Source organism: Eulemur rufifrons, chromosome 18, assembly GCF_041146395.1.
Source record: "Eulemur rufifrons isolate Redbay chromosome 18, OSU_ERuf_1, whole genome shotgun sequence".
Taxonomy (NCBI): Eukaryota; Metazoa; Chordata; class Mammalia; order Primates; family Lemuridae; genus Eulemur; species Eulemur rufifrons.
Genome location: NC_091000.1, coordinates 5,800,041 through 5,823,299, shown reverse-complemented (window position 1 = coordinate 5,823,299; position 23,259 = coordinate 5,800,041).

Here is a 23,259-nt window from a genome sequence, read left to right as displayed (position 1 = left end):
TCTCAACTGGTCATTGTCAACTTCCGATGGCCGGCTACTGCACTCCTCATCTTCAAGGCTCTCCTCTCCTCTGCACAACTTCTTGAACCACCACTTCACCATATGTTCATTAGCAGTTCCTGGGCTAGATGCATTGTTGATGTTACGAGTTGTCTCCGCTGCTTTACGACCCAATTGAACTCGAATAAGAAAATCGCTCGAATTTGCTTTTTGTCTAACATCATTTCCATAGTCTAAAATAAATATAAAATAAACAGCAAGTGATAAGTCATTAACAAAAAAGTACAAAGCCAGAAATGCACATTAAAATGATATATAACATAACCATAGCTTCAAATAGAATATTCCAATTGGCACAGACTTTCATGTGCTGAAAATGGAAGCCAATTAAAAGGCGTAAGTATCACAAAGTAAAAATACAAATAATAAAATACTATATTCACGTGTGAAAGTATTGAAATTTATAAAGCAATAGTCTATTAGGGTTTGGTAATACTGGTACTCACACATAGCTAGTAGAATCTGGAAATAAATTGTAAATATCTTTCACAAAGCTCAAAATGTTCAAACCTTTTGATCTTTGCATCAGTCAGTGAAGGTTTATATTCTAAGGTAAAAATGGGGGCTTTATACATTAATTTACACATAAATAAATTTATTGATGTGTTTGTTATAATGGAACTTGAGGACTATATAAATATGTAATAGTAGAGACATGATAAAATATATGATGTTATAACTATATGACAGATTTTTCTTCAGTCATTAAAATATATTTGCCATGTTCTCAATCACTGTGCATTAATACTAATGTATATTAAATTAAAAAGCAAGATAAATTGCAAATGCATCACTATGGTCTCAATAGAAACAAAATATGCCCTGTGAAAGTAGAAACTAGAAAATACACATCAAAATTTAAAAGAACTGTCCTTGATTTTCTGAATTCATGGTGATTTCAATCCTCTCATCATATATTTTTATATTTCTCAGTTTGCTACAATAAACATTTACCATTTTTATAGTTACATTTATGAGTTATTACAAATCACTTTTGAAGTGACAAGTTTATATTATTTAAGCATGAGTGTTTTGATCTTGTTGATAATTATATCTTGGCTATAAGCCTAGGCTTAATTTTTTTTTATCCCATTACAAAAAAAAAATTGATGAGATATCTGCATAAATATGGTAAAATTAATAAAAAAGAAAGATACTCGAGGGAGGGACTGCAAGATGGCTGACCAGAGACATCAGTGGCCAGATTGTGTCATAAAAAAGGAAAAGTTTTAGATGAAAAACAAAAAACAAATAAACAAACAACCATAGATTGTGTGTAATTCCAAGAGAAAAGTGCCAGAACCTACAAGAGATTCCACAGGAAGAAGTTGCAGAGCAGAACAAGGAGGAGCAAGATACCGGCAGAGGCTTGGAGTCCAGCGAACTCCAAGTTTGTTTCTCCTTCCTTCACATGTTTGGCAGTCAGCAGGCTCCGGATCTGCTGGAGAGCCTTTCTACCATCACGAGCCCAAAAGTTGCTGCTGCCAGTGAACTAAGAGCTTCTTGAGAACAAAGCATCAGGCTGCCAGCCCCCTTGGGGCACTTCTCATCCACAGACCTGATCCAAGACAGTGGGCGCCATATTGTTTCTACAACCACCATGCACCTTTGCCCTCCCCAGGGGGCTTCAACCCCTCAGTTTTCGTCTTGCCCGTTCCCACACAAACATTTCCCAACTCTGGCCCAGACTGTAGGAGCCAAACGGGGCCGGTAGGCTCTAGGGGATCTATGTGACCCCAGCCTGGACATTCCAGGTGGGCTACCTTCTGGACAGAGACGACCAGAGTGCTAGCTTTCCTTCCATTCATATTCTTTTCCCCCCTTTCCCCTCCCCTGCCCGTGGATGCTGAAGAGAGATGATGGAGCTAGGGCTCTCAGGAGCTGCACCTTCCCCCCTGTTGGTGCATACACTACACTGGGGCTTCCACAGAGAGAGAGGGGCTTAAACCTTTCCACCTAAAGACCTGGAAAGTATTAAGGGGTACTCAGACTGTGAATTCCCTGCTCACTGACCCTCCCCAGGGCTGCTTGCCTGTATACTCCATCAGAGCAGGGCATACCTCAAAGCAGAGGGACATCAAACCTGCTTGAGCACCCCACAGGCAACTCAGGACCAGCATGCTTCTCCCTGGCACAGTCAGGGATTGATCTTTGGGTCCCAGGGACAGGCCCACAAGCCAGTTCTGGTACCCACAGGACTCCACTGTGTTGCTGGGGGGAACAGAGAAACTGTGACCTAATCTCAGGAGGACAGGGAGCCTGCATAGGCAGAACTAAAAAGAGAACACAGCGTGTATCCCAGCAGCAGTACACTCAAGAGCACCCCTTCCCCCACAGGAAGGCTATGCTCTCAGCCCACGGCAGGATCTTGAACAGGGAAGCTCCCAGCCTGCAGCACCATCATCGGGCAGCACAGCTAGTTTGAGCTCCTGCCTTCCAGCACAGCAACCACAGAGCAGGGGAGGAGAAAGAAAAGCGAAACCCCCTTCTGATAGCCATATTGTAAATCTCAGATGGCTGGCCTCCAGAAGCAGACTTACTGTCAGGGTGGGGCCACTGCAGCCTCTCCCTGGCAGCTTTCCCCAGAAGCTAGGAGCAGACCTTTGAACCCTGCCGAAACAGCTACAATACCAGCTATTGTGGAGCCTTAGGGCAAACTTACCCAACCCAGCCCCACCCAACCTCACTCCTCCAACTGCCTCTGCTTTGGCAGAGAATAAGAACTCACCTGGAAGCACCCTCCACCTGAGGCATTCAAGTGCTTCTCCTGAGGGGCTAGAGCCAATCACAGGTCTCAAAAACAACACTGCAGCTTGCTCCTTCCAGCAAGCACTACCTACTGACAGGGAGATAAATTTACACAGCCCTTTACAGCATTTACTGACTCAATCATACAGGGTGGTTAATTCTTACCAACAAGCAACACCTGCTATCTCAGAGATTAAACTGGGCATGCCAATACAATTCACACTGTTAAGAAAACCTCAGAGCTTGGGAAAGAGAAATAATTTCAAAACCTCCATCCTACCTCATCAAAGAGAAACAGGAAATAGCCCATACACATAACTCACCACTGCTATAGTCTACAACTAGCAACTGAGAGAACAACCACACTAAGGATATCTAAAACCAAGGCATCCATCCAGAGCCCAGACCCTCATCAACATGCCCACAAAGCCAAAGGTTCTTACCCAACATATGCTACGGACACTCCTTTATAAGTGGGGTGAGGGGAAAAGGCCCATCTAAACAAAAGAAAAGCCAAAAACAAAATGGAACAGCTGCCCCAGATGAGAAGGAATCAGTGAAAGAACCCCAGAAGTATAAAAAATTAGAGCAAAATAACACCCCCCAAAAGGAACACCAGCTCTATAGCAATGGATACCAACCAAAATCAAATATTCAAATATTAGATAAAGAATTCCAAATATGAATTGTAAGGAAGCCCAATGAAATCCAAGAGAAAATGGAAAACCAATTCAAAGAAACCAGAAAAACAATTCAGAAAACGAATGAAAAATTCACTAAAAAGATCAACATATTAAGAAAAAAACAAATAGAACTTCTGGAAATGAAAAATTCATTTGAGGAAATAAAAAACACATTGCAAAGTTTTAAGAACAGACTAGACCAGGCAGAAGAAAGAATCTCAGAAGATGAAGACAACTCTTTTGAATTAACTCAGTCAGTCAAAAATAAAAAAAAAAAAAAACCAGAGAATTAGGAAGAATTAACAAAGCCTGCAAGAAATATGGGATTATGTAAAATGGCCAAATATAAGATCATGGGCATCCCTGAGAGTGAAGAAGAAAATGCACAAAGGCTAGAAAACCTATGTGAGGGAATGATTCAGAAAAACTTCCCTGTTCTTGTTAGAGATTTAGACATCCAGGTGCAAGAAGCTCAGTGAACACATGGGAGATTTATTGCAAGAGGCAATCACCAAGAAACACAGTCATCAGGCAGAGTCAACATGAAGGAGGAATGCCTGCAAGCCATGAGGAGAAAACACCCAGTAATTTACAAAGGAAAACCAATCACGCAAACTGCAGACTTCTCAACTGAGACTTTATAAGCCAGAAGGGATTGATGCTCCATGTTCAGTCTTCTTCAACAGAACTTCTAGTCTAGAATTTTGTATGCTGAAAAACTAAGTTTCATATATGAAGGAGAAATAAAGACTTTCTTTTCCAGACAAACAAAACACTGAGGGAATTTGTCAAGACCATACCTGCCCTACACGAAACACTCAGAACCACGTTATACATGGATCAGCACAATAGACATCCACTAGTGTAAAACCACCCAGAGGCTAAAGCTCAGACATAAAACAATGGCACAAGACATAAAACAAAGGAAAAGGATGAACAGGACAGCATCCTCACATCAATTCTGTCAATCAACATGAACATTCTGAATGCCCCACTCAAAAGACAGGCTGGCTTAAAGGATGAAAAAATATAACCCAAGTATCTGCTGTGTCCAGAAAACACATCTAACCCAAAAGGACTCATATAGACTGAAAGTTAAGGGATGGAAAATAATATTTCATGCCAATAGAAATCAAAAGACAGTAAGTGAAACCATTCTTATATAAAATTGTCTTTGAATCAATAATAGTACAGAAAGATAGAAATGATAGTTATATAATGGTAAAGGGACCAATTCACCAAGAAGACATAACGATCCTAAATATTTATGCACCTAACACAGGAGCATCCAGATTCATAAAGCAAACCCTACTAGATCTAAGCAAAGAGATAAACAGCAGCATCATAATGGCTTGGGACTTCAATACCACACTGACAGAACTGGACAGATCATCCAAGCAGAAAACATTATAAATAATTGAAACGCTGGACTTAAATGGGATTCTAGAACAAATGGGGCTAACAGAAATTTATAGAACACTTTACCCCAAAACCAATAAATATACATTCTTCTCATTAACACATAGGACATTCTTCAAGATTTATCATATCTTAGACCACAAAACTTGTCTCAACAGAAATCATATCATGTATCTTCTTAGACCACAGTGGAATGAAACTAGAAATCATCAACTCCAAGAGAAACACTGAATTCTACAAAAAGCCATGAAAATTAAACAACCTGATGCTGAACGACTACTGGGTCAATAATGAAATTAAGATAGAAATCAAAAGATCCCTCAAACTGAATGGCAAAGGAGACAAAAGCTATCAAAATCTACGGGATTCAGCAAAAGCAGTACAAAGGGGAAAATTCATAGCCTTAAAATGCCCACATCAAACAGACAGAAATACCACAAAGCAACAATATAATGACACCTCTCAAGGCACTAGAAAAGGAAAAGCAAAAGCAAACCCAAAGTCAGCAGAAGAAAAGAAATATTATAACTCAGGTCAGAGCAGAACTAAACAAAATGTAAAACAAAAAAATACAAAGGATCAATGAAACAAAAAGTTGGTTCTTTGAAAAGATAAACAAAATTGATAGACCTCTTGCTAGATTAACCAGGAATAGAAGAGAAAGGACCCATATAAGCTCTATCATAAATGCAAAAGGAGATATTACAACTGATACCACCACAGAAATACAAAATAGCCACAAAGCAAATAAAATACCTAGAAATATACTTAAACAAGGAGGTGAAAGATCTCTACAAAAAGAACTATAAAACACTGAGGAAAGAAATTGCAGATGGCACAAACAAATGAAAAAACAATCATGCTCATGGATTGGTAGAATCAACATTGTTAAAATGTCCACACTACCCAAAGTGACTTACAGATTCCATGCACTCTCCATCAGTATACCAAGATTATATTTCACAGATCTAGAAAAAATAATTCTATGCTTCCTCTGGAACCAGAAAAGAGCCCACATAGACAAAGCAATCTTAAACAAAAAGAACAAATCTGGAGGTCTCACATTACCAGACTTCAAACTATATTACAAGGCTATAGTAACCAAAATAACATGGTATTGGCACAAAAATAGAGACATAGATCAATGGAACAGAACAGAGAACCCAGAAGTAAAAATATTCACACATAGCCAACTGATCTTTGACAAAGCAGACAGCAACATACACTGGGGAAAAGAAGCCCTAATCAATAAATGGTGCTGGAAGAATTGGATAGCCACATGCAGAATGATGAAACCAGATCCATATCTGTCACCACTCACAAAAAATCAATTTCAAGATGGATAAAAGACTGAAATGTAAGGCATGAAACCATCAGAGTGCTAGAATAAAATGTTGGATATCAATCAGCCTAAGCAAAGAAGTTATGAAGATCCCAATGGCAATCAGAGCAACAAAAATAAATAAATGGGACTTGATTAAATTAAATGGCTTCTGCACAGCTAAGGAGATAGTAACGGAGCAAACAGACAACCTACAGAATAGGAGAAAATATTTGTAAGCTATACATCTGACAAAGGGATGATAACCAGTACCTAAAAAGAACTCAAGGAAACCAGCATCTACAAAGAACTCAAGGAAACCAGCAAGGAAAAAACAACCCCATTAAAAAGTGGGCAAAAGACATGAACAAACGCTTTTCAAATGAAAATAGACAAATGACCAATAAATATATGAAAAAATGCTCAACATCAGTAATTATCAGGGAAATGCAAATTAAAACCACAATGAGATATCACCTTACCCCAGTCAGAATAACTTTCATTAAAAAGTCTAAAAGTCCCATAGATGCTGGCATGGATGCAAAGATAAAGAAATGCTCAAACACTGTGGGTGGGACTGCAAATTAGTACAACCTCTATGGAAAGCACTATGGAGATTCCTCAGAGAACTAAAAGTAGACCTACCATTTGATCAGCAATCCTACTCCTGGGTATTTACCCAAAGAAAAAGAAGTCATTTTATCAAAAAGACTCCGGCACTTGAATATTTATTACAGTGTAATTCACAATTACAAAGATGTGGAATCAACCCAAGTGCCCATCAATTCACGAGTGGATTAACAAAATGTAGTATATGTATACTATGGAATACTGCTCAGCCATGAAGAAGGATGAACTAAGGCCTTTTGCAACAATTCGGGTGGAATTGGAGACCATTATCCTAATTGAAGTATCTAAAGAATGGAAAAATAAACACCACATGTACTCGCTATTACACTGGAACTAACCAGTGAGCACTCATGGGCACAGAGGGAAGTAAAACTCAGTGGAAATCAATTGAGGAGAGGATGGGTGAAACCCTATCTAACAAGTGCAATGAACACTATCTGGGTGATGGGCACACTTATAACCCTGACTCAAGCATAACAAAAGCACAAAAGTGATCCACGTAACCAAAAACATTTGTACCTCTGTTAATATTTTCAAAGTAAAAAAAAAAAAAAAGATATTCAAACTTGAAAAACATGAAGTGTAAACATTATAGCTCATATGAAATTGATATACCATTACTATGTATTAGTATCACAAACAATATCTTCAGACCTCCACAATATGCTTAATATTCCTTTTATAATATTAAAATTTGAAGTAAATTATGATTAATGTGCTACCTATCAGAAATGTATTATAAAATCTTCTGTCGTGCACGGTGTACAACTTTTTTATAAATATACAACGTATTTTTGTTGTCTTACTCTCAGTTGTGCTTCTACAGCATAGAGTAAAAGATTTCAAGGACTCACATAGTCTAAGGAGAAGTTCCAGCACCTGTGTGGAACTTGCCAATGGGATAATAAAAAAAGGCCCATAGATTCTTAATTCATTGTTATCTCAAATATATATATATGTACATATATATATATATATATATATAAAGAGGCTTGGAAATAAAGAGACAACAAAGTATGGAGGTCTTCAGAGAAATAGGGTAAGAGCACCTCATAGATGCTTCCCTTCCTATCTCTACCCCCAAAGTCAAAGGTTAACAAAACCATATCCTAGTTAAAATGGAAAGGAGGGATTTGTTAACTGCAGGAAATAACTATTGCAATAGAAAAAAGGGTCCAGAGTGAACTGAACCCCAATTTGTACAGAGGTGAACAGTGTTTTAAAGGGAGAGTGAAGGAATAAGGAGGGGGAAAGTGGGCTTAGTAGAATCAGGGAAGGGAAAACTACAAAGGGCTAGTTAGTATAAATGCCATTAGGCCAGCTGTGTCTGCCAGCTGGAAATTATCAGGAGCCTATTCTCCCACAAGAGACTAGAAGACAGAGGCCCTATTCTCAGGTGTTGGCTGGAACAAACAGTAAATTTTTTTGGCAGGCAGGAACTTCAAGGAAGGCAAAGGTCATCTTAGAGATGTGACTTTGAGCTGCTAGAAACTATGTCAGCGTTTTGTTCAAGTCTTTATAGGACAGGGTTGAGGCATAGTTGAGGAGAGGGCTCAGAGGAGCCTGTAAAATTTGAACAAGAGAGAGTCTTTGTCTCAACATTTTTAAAAAGGTAGCTTAGTGAGGTGATAGATGTGGTAATCATTTCACTATATATATGCATATCAAATCATAACATTGTATACCACAAATTTACACAATTTTGTCAATCAGACTTAAATAAAGTTGAGAGGAAAAAAGTAGTCAGTCATCATCACCAAATCCCCAAACTAAGTGAGAAGGATGAATGCAGGATGGTCTGGTGACCTCTGGAATTTGGGGAAAGCAGGGTCTGGTGCCCGACTCATGCTTGAGCAGTCCAGAGGCAAGAGGCTGACTCCAGCAACCTGTGGCACGGAGCAAAATGGGGTGTTTTGAGCACAGTCTGCTGTTCCACGGCTGCACTCACATTTTCATAGACTGGATGAGGGCTGGATGACGGATCTGGGCTGTGCTACCTTGAAGGAGTTGCCCGAGAGCACTATCTAGAATTAAGTGACCCAACAGACAAAGTCAGTGTGGGGTGGCTGCCAGAAGACAAGGGCTGAGGCCAGAGTGATATACATTACCCATCTCAGGGAACTGCAGATGGGGCTTCCCAACAGGGGAACTTCAAAGAACCTACAAAGACTGCCTCACGAGAGAAATAATCAACATTTGGAATCTGCTATACCAAAGGATTCCAGTATGAGATTATAACTACAACAGTCAAGTAAAAAGTTTTGTGCTCCTTAACAGTCCCCATTACCCAGTCCCCACTCTCACTCCCAACCATTGAAGAGTCAGAGGTTGCATGGTGAGTGGAGGCGAAGAAAAAACAGAAAAGGATGAGCAAACAGTACAAAACCCAACACCATCCTGTTTCCTCCTGCAGGTTGTCCAACAGCAGCACTGAGCTGAGGAAGGGGAGATTCAAACCCAATGAGAGATTGACAGTTTTGTATTGGGCTGCACTTTCTACTGGCTGAAAACCAATACAATTAATTAATTCCTGAGAGTGACTGGCAAAACTGTGGAATCCTCACGCAGGGATAGAAGTGAACAATTTGACAGATAAGTCAAAAGGAGCATTTAGGGAGAAGGAATAAAGTTACTTTATGTTTGTGTCTATCGAAGTCCTGCTGATGCAGTAAACTAGTTACGTAAGCATTGTAAACAACCCCAAAAATGTTTCAAATTGTGGATATAATAAAAAGAGGGAAAAGATACTTATACTACAAAAGATTAAACAGAATTTATTCCAGAAACTTTTTTTGTCAAATACAACAGAAAATTTCATCAAGGAAAACATACATTTTGAGAAAATATACTTCATTTTAAGAAAATATTTGTTTATAAGTACAATAGTTTCTACTAAACATACACCTACGAAATGTGATGGAAGATGAGGCTCAGATTAAAAAAAAAAAGCTAAGTTTCAGAAACAAACTACAACCTATTCACACAAAATAAACCACATATACATCTGATTTTCACAGCCCAGGAGAACTTTACATTAGATGACCGAATAGACCTGCCAGTGCATATTATTGTCATCTGTAGTTTGAAGGGTATATAAATTATTTAAGTGCAATAAAATTCACTAACCCAGGAGTATAAACATTGAATATAAAAAAAGAGTGGAAGGTTTTCCAGTTCTCCAGAGGAGAAGACTTCAGTGCCCACATAACTCCTGAAGGTTGAAAGGAGGCAGGCTGTGACTCCAAGACCTCTCATACTGGAAAAGGGCAGCAAACCAGGACTCTCGAAAGCAGCAAGGTAAACACGCACGCGTCTCTAAAGAGCCACCCAGTGTGGTTACTGGAATTTAAGCCCAGGGTCTCCAAGCCCTTTTAATAAAAGAATGGGACTGTGTTTGACCATTAGACATTTAGTAGACTTTCTGAAGGAGATACACAACTGAGGTGGTGGTAACAGGAATAATAGAGTGATAGTAATATGAGTAATAAGCATTATTAAGCAATGTGCTAAAGACCTTATGAACATTGTCTTACTCCTCACCACAGTACTATGAGACAGATATTATCTCCATTTGACAGTCAGAAAACTGAGCCTTCAATAGTGTAACTAAATTAAGTTTCCAACATCACATGGGTACTAAGTGGTAGATCATGGATTTAGGCCTGTGTTGTCTTGTACTAAAATTTATACATCATACTAGTCATCATTGCATCCATTTATTTAACTCATTCAACAAATAAAATTGAGTAGGTATCTCTAACTTTTCTATTTGTTTCTATTATAGAGGGGGAACAAAAGGAGAGCATTTGGGGAAAATAAAACTAGAATTAAGAAAGTTTGGTACACAGTATATTAGAAAGATTCCTAAGCACTGGAAAGGAATTTACTGGTTTACACTTTTGGCACTACCTTCTTGTGGCTGGGCTTGTGCTCACTTGCCCTCTCCTCCTCCCTCACTACTTGGTGTGTCCTCAGCTGCCATGTGACCTATCTCTCTGTAATGTTTCTCACCATTTTATTCAGCTGCAGTCTGTTTATATTTTGTGCATGGGATTCAGTGAAAATATTCAAAGATTATTATTCAAAGATATTTTTCTAGGAAATGAATATTCAAGAAGATATGTGCAAGATGACAATATGATCACCTAATTGATGCAATTTTGGATTTTTAATCAACTAATTTAGGAATGATCTGGTAAGTATTGAGAGTAATGATAGGAATGAAAGAGAAATGATGAAGGGCAAGAATTAGCATTTTTTAAAAGCCTATTGTACTCTAAGCAAAGTGATAAATGCCTTATACTTCATATAATCAAAGCATAACACTCTAGATATCAGTATCATCTTTAACCTCAGAGCTAATGGAGGCTCAGAGAATAACTTGCTTAAGTCCACACAGCTAGTAAGCAGAGGAGCCTGGTTACAAAGCCAAGTCTGTCTGCATTCTTTCCACTACATGAAAGAACATGTGTTCCAAAGGATTTGTACTCAAGTTTATAGAAGGTCAGGAAACGGTCATGGAAAGGATATAAAGGTTCTATTCATGAGTTAAAAAATAATAGTAAAGTCTAGGGAGTTTTAGGAAGAGCCAACAGGAGACCAGGAATTTGTCTTCAACCAGACAAGAGACCAAGACCACATACCAGAAACAATCACACTTTAAATTATTATTGTTTGTGATAATAATAACTATAGCTGAGTGCCAATGGTAACTTCTTGCTTTCCTATTCTGAGATAAAGGGATCCCACAGTTACAGAGCTAGATACTTCTCTATACAACAATGTGCTTGGCTTTATATGCATTCTAGAAAAAACAGAACCCCAGGGCACGGGATCCAGGCAGAGCATGGGTATTGGTTCAGATAATCCTAAGTGGTAACAAGTGTGGAGCATGAAACTGATGGCATACAGAGAGGAAACATTTAATCGTTCAAGCAAAGCCAAATCCCAGCCAACTGCTAAGAAGATGGACAAAGGACACAAATGGAGATAGCCTATCAGAGAGAGAATGTTTAAAACTGAGTGAAAGGCCGGGAGCGGTGGCTCACTCCTGTAATCCTAGCACTTTGGGAGGCCGAGGCGGGAGGATTGTTTGAGCTCAGGAGTTCAAGACCAGCCTGAGCAAGAGCAAGATCCCATCTCTACTAAACATAGAAAGAAATTAGTTGTACAACTAAAAATATACATAAAAAATTATCCAGGCATGTTGGCGCATGCCTGTAGTCCCAGCTACTCAGGAGGCTGAGGCAGAAGGATGGCTTAAGCCCAGGAGTTTGAGGTTGCTGTAAGCTTGACGCCACGGCACTCTAGCCCGGGGAACAGAGCGAGACTCTGTCTCAAAAAAAAACCAAACAAAAAACCCTGAGTGAAACAGAAAGACTTCAGTAAGATGTCCTGAGCCTGTTGAACAGTTATTCTCGACAAAGCTGACACGTGAATCTGAGAATGTTTGTCCAGAACAGTCCTTTTTGCCCCCTCACTCCCAGCTGTGATAAGAAGGTGCTATTTACAGCAGTTCATCTCAAATGTGTCAGCATGATTCACCAGGTAAAATCAGTTATCACATGTATCACAAATATTCTTCTGTAACTAAAAACACATCACTAAGTTTGTGAACAATGTCTCTTTTTAAGCCCTTCACCATGAATAATTTGGCACAATACCTATTCCAACATTTCCCCAGTTATTTTAAAGAGATTGTTAATTGTTCATCAAAGTATATTTGAAAAAAATTCTAAAAAAGGGAGTTTGATTTTGTAAAACATAAATGCAATATAAATCAAATTGTTGCTATTCAATGCCAAGTAGCACTCAATGGCTTAAGGAATTATTTTCATTTATCATTGACTCACACTCATGTTGGTTGACTTGGCCTGGTTTTTAGAATTCCTTGAATTTTATGTGGAGGCACCACAAATTTATTTTCGTTAACTGAGCCATATACCCCTGAACTCTATGCAACAAAATGTTCCTTGTGGTCAGTTCAGTTAGCTATACTTTAATGGGGCTACAGGGTTGTATTAATCTTGGGTAAAAAACTATATTTGATTTTGTCTGTCTCACTTAGTTTGAAAGTTTCAACAAGTATCATACTGCTCTGAGTATGCACCCACACTAAACTAAGCAAGCTAACTTAACATTTATCCAAAATACTGTGAGAAAAAAATACTTAACTACTCATTACCTTTACACACATATCCATATTTCTCAATCTCACAACAATTGTTTATAAAACAAGCAGAACAGTTTTTTGAGACCAAATAGTTCCAGAAGTCATATCAGAAAATTAGTATCAAAAACTGGAATTTTGTCAAGTAGACGGTGATTCTTAATGAACTATGTCAAAAAAAATTAAAAAAAAAAAAGAATGAAAGACAATTTTTCTACGGATGGGGGGCAGGTGGCAGAACTCTGCGGCGGTGGTCTGCAGACTGGGGTTGGGGGACCGTAGCTACAGAGGCTCTAAATACTGTAAAACTTAGAGTGCTCCCAGAAAATCAAAATAAAAACATATAGTGAATGTAATAAAGATTAATCAAGCTCTTATCTTCTCTAAAAAAAAAAATGTTTAGAAGGTTAAGGAGGGTAAAAAAACATGTTTGCAAGGAAGATGTGGAATTTGGCAAATTTATTCTCACTGCCTAGCTCAGAACCAGCGTTCTAAGATCCCACAGTGATTTTACAAAGCACTGTATCTGAAAATACCTGGGTAAACAGAAGAATTAGGTTAGATCAGAAATATCCTTTTGCCTTCTTTAAAGGATACAAACAATACTGACATGATGGGGAAGGGAGTTTTAAGGTCAGTCAGGAACCTGTTCAGCTAAGAAAACCCAATATTCAGAGTTAGAGAAAGACAGTCAACAACCAAAACATATAAGAAGAGGATGTCTACTAAGGAATAAATATTTGATTAGAAAGAACAGCTTTCTTTGAAACAGTATAAATTAACTTTGAAACATAAAAGGGAGAAAAGAAATATGACTGGGAACGGAGAAGGCTAGATTTTAGCGTCTGTAAACTTTGACTGATTGTACTTGTCAGCAACGTATACAACCCTCACTAGCTGTGGTAAAACAGACTCCTGTTTAACAAAATGTATGTTGACAGCATAGCAATTTTTTAAAGAGGCACACAGGAATTCAAGAAACCACAAAGAAGCCCACCACCATCCCACACTCGCTTAGGTTGTGGTAAAGGTAGGAGGTAGGTTAAACAGCAGAGCGTGTGTTGCCTGCCCCCTAGAGTGGAAAGCCTAAGAAGGAAAAGCAACTGAATTAGTTACATAGAGTCAATTATAAGAGATAATGTTATAGAAAAGCATCATAATTTTATTAAGAGATATGATAATGTGAAAAAGACAACTTGGGTGGCAGTATCGAGTACGGGCAGGCATTGGTGTCAGGGAATACATAAAGGGAGTAATTAAAGTTACTAAGTGCATAAAGGAGTTTACAACAGAGCATAATAAAAACAACAATTAACAACAAAAGAAGAAAAACAATGCAACTTTTTGTATAGGTAAATGAAGAGAGAGCATGCTGAAAAGAACTGAAACCATAGAAAATGGGAGAACATCTGAAGCAGGTATAGCCTTAGGGTTAAACTGCTCACCACAGTCCAATGTAAATAAAGCTAATATGCATTTTGTAATTCTAAAAGAGATGTGTTTAAGTCAAACAAAAATAAATAATATTTATACAGTATACATAATATTCCACAAATATGGAGACTTCCCCCCAGTTTGTAAAGGTTAAGGTACAAATAGCTTTAAAAATGTTTAAACTAATTGTTTAACTTTCAGGGTGATCTTTTAAACATGCATGCTGCTCCTCTGCTTGAAATCTTTTAGTAGCCCATTGCTCACAGGATAAAGTCCAACTGCCTTCAAGGAGCCTACAAGACAAGGGTCTAGCCACACATCTCCCTTCATGTCCCCCACATTCACCAATGATTTCAAATATGTCAAACCATAACTATTTGTGGATCTTTCAGTGTTTAATCCTATGCTCTTACACTTAACTCCAATGCTCTTACACTTTTTTTTCTCCCCAATCTCACTTGTTCACCTAATTATCACCTATTTACCATAAATCAGAACAAGAGTTTTATTCTCTCCAAAAATTTCTGATATTGCAGGCAGAATGTAGTAGCCTTTCCTTAGCAGGCTCATGATCCTATTCTAATGATTTGTTTATAGGTTCATAAATGTTTATGTAAATTAAAGAAATTAAAGAAGTCCTGAATAAATGGAGAGATATACCTCATTCATGGGTTAGAAACTCAATATTTAAGATGTCAACTGTCCCATATATTTCTGAATAGATTCAAGGGAATCCCAATAAAAATCCTGGTCAAAATTTTTATAGAAATTAACAAGCTGTTTATAAAATGTATATGGAAATACAAACGACACAGAGTAGCCAAAGCAACTTTGGAAAAAGAGAACAAAGTTGGAGAGTAAAAACTACTGGATTTTAAGACATATAAACTTACAATAAAAAAAAAATTATACTATGGAAGTATTAATAAATATATGTAAATATAAATAAATATATCAATGGTACATAATGGAGAGTCCAGAAATAGACTCATACATGTATGGACAACAGAACTTTGAAAAAGATACAAAGGCATTTCAGCGGACCAACGATAGCTTTTTTAAAAAATGGTGCTGGAATAATTGGATAGCCACATTTACAAACAAAAACACTGCACTCTGTATCTTGAACCATATACAAAAAATTCACTCAAAATTGATCACAGGCCCAAATATAAAATTTAGAATTATAAAACTTCAAGAGAAAAACATTTGAGAAAATCTTTGTGACTTTGGGTTAGCCAAATTTTTCCTAGTCAAGAGTATAATCCATAAAAGAACAATTTGATAAATTAACTTTATCAAAATTACACATTTTTGATCTTTAAAATTCACTGTGAAGAGCATGAAAAGACAAGCTACAGGTTGCAGGAAGCATTTGCAAAACATACATCTGATAAAAGATTTGTATACAGAACACTCAAAACTCAAGAAGAAAGCAAACAACCCAATTAAAATTAAAATTGGGCAAAAAACTCAAACATTTCACCAAAGATATATGGATGGTGTAGAGGAGGAAAAACTTATCCTGCACCCTCTTATGTTCTGTCACTGGGGCCTATGGATTAAGCTAACAAAAGAAGATTAACAGGAAAAAAGGGATACAAGTTTTATTGATTATTTTGATTTTATGTACATAGGAGCTTCACAGAAGAGAGGGCAAAACCCAAAGAGATTGTTAGACCTAGGAGCTTACAAGCCATTTTAACAAAGGATGATAAATTGTGGATAAGTCACTAAGCAAAGAAAAGGGTATTTGAGCTACTATGGTTGGTAAACTGTAAGAAGGTAACTAGGAAATATATGGTAGATAAGGGTTGTTTAGTGAGATTTGTTATGCAGACAAGTCGTAAGAGTTATTCCCCTCTTCCTGGTACAGGAGAGAAAACACCTTTATAAATAGAAACTTATATCACCTTCATAAAGGGAAACTTATTCCTTGAATTTAGGCAGAAAGGTAGAGGCCAAAGAGTTCTTCCTGAGTCTGCTGCTTCTCCACTTTCAATCATATTTTGAAGTAGCAAATTCTGATCCTCTTCAACGGTAAATAAATGCACAAAAGCATGTTCAATATTATGATTAGGGAAAGAATTTGAAACCATAATGAGATACTGCTACACACATTTTAGAATAGCTAAATATTTTTAAAATATTAAACTGACTATATCAAGTGTTGAAGAAGGTACCATACACTGCTAGTGGGTATTTAAAATGATACAGCCACTCCAGAAAAATAGTTTGGCAGTTCATTAAAAAATTAAACATATTCCTATCATGTGATTCAGCAATTCTCCTAGGCATTTACCCAAGAGAAAGGAAATTATATGTCTATCCAAAAACTGGTTCACATATGTTCGTAGCAGTTTTGTTCATAATAACTCCAAACTGGACACTAGCCAAATATTCATTAATAGGTGAATGTATTAACAAAATGTGGTATATACTAAGAAATGAATGCAACTTGTCAATAAAAACAAAGACCTACTATAACCTGTAACATGGATGAATCTCGAAATAACTATGCTAAATGAAAAGCCAGACTTTTTAAAAGAGTACGTACTAAATGATTCCATTTATGTAGCACTCTAGAAAATGAAACTCATCAGTAGTGACAGAAAGTAGATCAGTGTGTCCCTAGCAAGGGGAAGGACAGGAGTGCTGGAAAGAATTATACAGAGGCATGAGTAAACTTTTGTGGGTGACAAACAGGTTCACTATCTTGATTGTGGTAATGGTTTCATATGTCAACACATCAAATTGTACACTTTAAATATGCACAGCATATTGGATGTCAATTATACCTCCATAAAGCTGTAAAAATAAATAGGTAGCACCCAAAGAAAGCTCTCCAGCTTATTTCAAAACGTTGGGGGAGGGCAGGGAGTCATAATGAAAAAAAACACCATTTCTCTGTTCCTCTGGGTAGTACACGGACAAATACAAATTAAAAATAAAAGACATAATTCTCCCTGTTGAAAAAAAGGCAAGAGACTTCTCCTTGCCCCTTATTTTTATTTCAGAATTTCTTTCTCTGTCCTTTTAAAATAGTGTAAATCTTTATAATGACTAAATAAGCTTCTGCCAGTCTCACAACACAGGAATGTTTCCTCAAGGACCTGGGAGTCAGCTTTTTTTTCTTTTACATTTACCAATTTATTATAAAGGATATTACAAAGGATACAGAGAGAGACATGCATAGGGGGAGGGATGGAAGAAGAGGTGTGGAGCTTCCACATGTTCAGCTATCTGAATAGGGAAGCTCTAGAATCCTGTCCTCTTGGACAGGCATCTTTTTTAAACGCAAACGTAAAGGGAGACAGTGCCCCTATCTCCCAGATACTGTGGGAGAGGAAGAGCTTAACATTTGCGGGCACCTTGTTCCAATATGCAATGAGAAGTCAGTTACTCCTCCTGATAAAGCCCACACGGGAGTCTCCCCAATAACCACAATAAAATTAGGATGAACTAAGCGTGACAAAGTTATTGTGAAGGACTCTTACTTGATGACTAATGATTGCTCATGTTGAGAGCATGTATGTATTAGGTGTATCTGCTTGAAGATATAAGGAGGTGAAATTTATTCCTTTTTGTCTTTTCAATGTGATGTGCATCACATTCTGGTTCAACACTTACTCAACAATAAAACTGATTTCTTTATCTATCAGCTTTGTAGAGAAGTGTTCTGGTTTGGGGAAAGATTTTGTTTTCAATTATATTTCCCTAACAGGGGATGTATTCACTCTTTAAAGTTTGAATGTTTAACTTTTCATTATAATGAAAGAAAATTAGTCATTTATTTGGGGCTTTGCCTTCCAAAGTTAAAATTATAAAGGGGAATATTGTTTTATTACTTTCCCATAGAACATAATTGCCAAAGAAGAGTCAGGGCAGTTTACAAAGGGTGGTGATAGCCTTGAAGATGTATAAACACAGCCCCCTTATCAGTTATTAATAGTTAAATTCCTTCCTAATCTCTAGATTCATAGAACACTATAATCTAATTTCAGCAATTTCCCAACCAATGCTTATTCTTGATATATAAATATTTTTTAAAAAGAAAATATAATAGAAGTAGAGAAGGTGATTTTATTTTAGTTTATTTAATCATTCTACTTCATTTTCTGTAGAATACATCCAATTCTGTATTGAACCAGATCTTTTGAATGATTGTTGTTATAATGAATAATGTCAATAAGTTACACTTACTGAATTTTCCTGATTTTATGCAAATGCTGATATATCTGATATAAATTATTTAAATTCCAATTGAATTTTGCCTTAAACTGAAAATACCAGAAAGTAACTATATCCAGGTAGTTTAAGTTTGAAACTAATTTTTAACATGAAAAAGGCTCAAGTAAATACATTTAAATTTATTCTTAAAGCAATTGTAAAAATAAAGTGGAAATCTATTCTTTTTTGATTGATATATATAGATGCTCTTCAACTCACAATGGGGTTACCTTCTGAGAAACCCACTGTTAAGTTAAAAATATACTAAGTCAAAACTACATTTGAAACAACTAACGTACCTTAAATGTGCTCAGAACACTTAAAATAGCCTACAGTTGGAAGTGGGGCGCCAAGACAGTGCACTAGAAACAGCCTGCACAAAGCCACTCTTGCAAAGAAGACTGAATGTGGTGAACAGATTTCTACCTTTGCACTGATCCTCTAAGCAAGAGACTGAGAATCCACAGAGAGGAGACAGGAGTGAAATGAAGAAGATAGTGACCTGCTCAGCAGGACCAGAAGTAATTAGGTAAAGTGCCCATATGTGGGAAAGGGACAGAGAAGAGACTCACAGGCTGTGCTTCCCCCAAGGATGCTGCAGCACAGCTTCGGGAGGGCCCCTCCACTGCAACAGGCCTCGGGTCTAATATAGAGAAATGACTGGAGGCTGTGCAGCTGTGTTGCTCTGGAGAGAAAGGTCAGCTGGCTTGCAAGCCCTGGGCACTGCATTGTGGCCTTATAACATCCCAACCCTGGAACACTACTTTTGTCCAGGGGTCAGATCTATGACTGCTGCCTCCCTCTTGCCCCTTCCAGGTGGGGAGGGAGCAGGAAATTCTGGTGCTCATATGTGCCCTGTGGGCAGGTGACGTGCACCCCTACACGCAGGGGGGCAGGAGCCTGAGTACGCAGAAGACCATGGGCCCAGCACCTGGGGTCTGGATAATACTGTTCAACTGCACTTCCTGCAGGGCCTGGGTGGAGGATGTGCCAGTAGCCCTTGGCAGCCATTACCCACCGTTGGGGCAGCCAGACTACGGCTGCTGCCACCCATTGAAAGGACACGCTCAGAACAAAAACCAGCACAGCCACCACCACTCACTGAGAGGTTCCAAGTGGGATGAAAGCCAGCACAGCCACCACCTTTGAATCTGGGTGGACTGCCTGCCATAGACCCTTGCCATCCTGCGCAGGTTCTGGTAGAATTCGGTTATGAATTCTACCAGACATACAAAGAAGAACTGCCACCAATTCTGCTGAAACTATCCATAACATCATCAAGAAGGAAGAAATCCTTCCTAACTCATTCTATAAAGCCAGTATCACCCTGATACCAAAGCAAGGAAAAGACACCACACACACACACAAAAAAAATTACAGACCAATATCCCTCATGAACATAGATGCAAAAATCCTCAATAAAATACTAGCAAACTGAATTCAATAGTACATTAAAAAAATAATCCGCAGGACCAAGTAGTATTCATCCCAGAGATGCAAGGATGATGGTTCAATATACACAAATCAATAAATGTGATTCATCACATAAACAGAAGTAAAAATAAAGACCATATGATCATCTCCACAGATGCAGAAAAAACATTCATTAAAATCCAGCACTCCATGATAAAAATCCTCATCAAATGAGGCATAGAAGAAACACATTTCAAAATAATATTAATAAAAGCAAACCCATAACCGACATCATACTGAATGGGGAAAAGCTGAAAGCATTCCCACTAAGAACAGGAACAAAACAAAGATGCCCACTGTCACCACTTCTATTCAACATAATAATGGAAGTCCTAGCCAGAGGAATCAAGCAAGAGAAAAAAATAAAGGGCATCTCAATCGGGAAAGCAGGCATCAAACTATCCCTGTCTGCTAATGGTATGATCTTATACCTGGAAAACCCTAAAAACTCCACCAAAAGACTCCTAGAATTGATAAATACATTCAGTAAAGTTTGAGGTTATAAAATTAAGGTACACAAATCAACAGCATTTCTGTATACTAGTAACAGTAAAGTTGAAAGGCAAAACAAGAACTAAGTATCATTTACAATAGTTACAAAGAAAATAAAATATCTAGAAATATACTCAACCAAGGACATGGAAAGATCTCTTCAACAAGAACCACAAAAGACTGATGAAAGAAATCACAGATAACACTAACAAATGGAAAAACATCCCATGCTCATGGATTAGAAAAATCAACATTGTTAAAATGTCTACACTGCCCGAAGTGATTTACAGATTCAACACAATACTCAACAAAACTCCAATGTCATTCCCCATGGCTTAAAAAAAATAATCCTAAACTTCATATGGAACCAAAAATGACCCCAAATAGCCAAAGCAATCCTAACCAAAAAGAACAAATCCTGAAGTATCACATTACCTGACTTCAAATTATACTACGTGGATATAGTAACCAAAGCAGCAGTATACTGGTATAAAGGCAGACACACAGACCAATAGAACAGAGAACCCAGAAATAAAACTATACAGCTATGATCAACTGATTTTTGACAAAGCAGACAAAAACATACACTGGGGAAAAGATGTTCCATTCAATAAATGATGCTGAGCAAACTGGATAACCACATGCAGAAGAGTGAAACAGGATCCTCATCTCTCACCATATATAAAAATTAACTCAAGATGGAGGAGTTAAAGACTTAAATGTAACACCTAAAGCCATAAAAATTCCAGAATAAAATGTAGAAAAAACTCTTCTGGAGATTGGTATAGGCAAAGAGTTTATGACTAACAACCAAAAAGCAAATATAACAACAACAAAAATAAATAAATGGGACTAAAGTAAACTAAAAAGTTTCTGCACAGCAAAGGAACTAATCAAGAGAGTAAACAGACAACCTACGTAATGGGAGAAAATGTTTGCAAACTATACATCTGACAAAGGGCTAATATCCAGAATCTACAAAGAACTCAAATAAACAAATAATCCCATCAAAAAGTGGGCAAAAGACATGAACAGACTCTTCTCGAAAGAAGACAGACATACAAATGGCCAACAAACATATGAAAAATGCTCAACATCACTAATGAACAGAGAAATGAAAATTAAAACCACAATGAGGTTTTAATTTTAATTTGAGAAATGCAAATTAAAACCACTTAACCCCTGTCAGAATTCCCATTATTAAAAAATCAAAAAACAACAGATGTTGGCACAGTTGCAGTGAAAAGGGAACACATACACTGTTGGTGTGATTGTAAACTTGTACACTTACACAACTGCTATGGAAAGCCCCATGGAGATTCCTCAGAGAACTTTAAGTAGACCTACCGTTTGGGAAAAGAAGTCATTTTATAAAAAAAGACACTGTACCCAAACACAATTCACAATTGCAAAGATGTGGAATCGACCTAAGTGCCCATCAACTGAGGAGAAAGAAAATGTGGTATATACATGCCATGGAGCATGAAAAGGAATGACACAATGTCTTCTGCAGCAACTTGGATGGAACTGGAGACCATTATCCTAAGTGAAGTACCTCAGGAATGGAAGAACAAATACCACAGGTTCTCACTTATAAGTGTCAAAACCTACAGAATATACAATACAAAGAGTAAACTCTAACTTAAACTATGGACTTTGAGAGATGATGTATCAGTGTCGGTTCATCAGTCGTAACAAATGTACAGGGAAGGGTGCGGGTGGGAGAGGGGTAGCATATGGGAACTCCCTATAATTTTTGCTCAATTTTGCTGTGAACCTAAAACTGCTCTAAAAAAATTAAATCTGTTAATTAAAAAAATAAAAGTATGTTATTCCATTCTCTTTTATTTTCCTCACCAATTCTAAGAGCACATGTTTACTCCATCAACACTTATTGGTTATGTAACCTTGAGTAAGTTGTTTAACTGTCAGGAGTCTCAGTTTCCTCATCTGTAAAATGGAAATAAAAATAACCATGACCTCACAGGAAGGATTAAATACATTCGCTGAAAGTATTTTTAACAGTGCCCAGCAAGTGCTGGCTGCTGCTGCTTTTACTATCACCATCCATTCAGCCATTTAGCTGCAGATGGGTTGCTACGGATATCTGGAATGATGCCCACAAATGGTAACAATAAGTGGGAAGTTTATTGTTGCTCTCTTCTTTGTACTTTTCTGAATTGCTAAAATCTTTTATGAGCTATTAAAATGCTTATAAAAACACTAACTTTTATTTTAAGAAACATGAAATCTGTGTTCAAGTGAGTTGGTATGGAGTTGGGTGGAAGGGAAGTACAAGGGAAGGGGACTAGAAAGGTGAGAAAGACAAAGAGGGAAGGAAGAAGAAAAGGTGGAAAACAGGTTGGATCTGAGATTCAGATTTTTGTGTTAAGCAGGCTCTGAACTGACCTATACAGCAATAATTATATCACTCAATGTTACTTTTACTCTAATTGTTAATAGTAAATTGTAAATATTTTGCTAAGTGGAAGTTTACTAAAGCAACAAATGTCCTGTGATTCAGGTCTCAGATCTGCAAAGTAAAGAATTTACTATCTTCTTCATATTCTGACAGTAGAGAAGCTCAGTAGTATAGATGA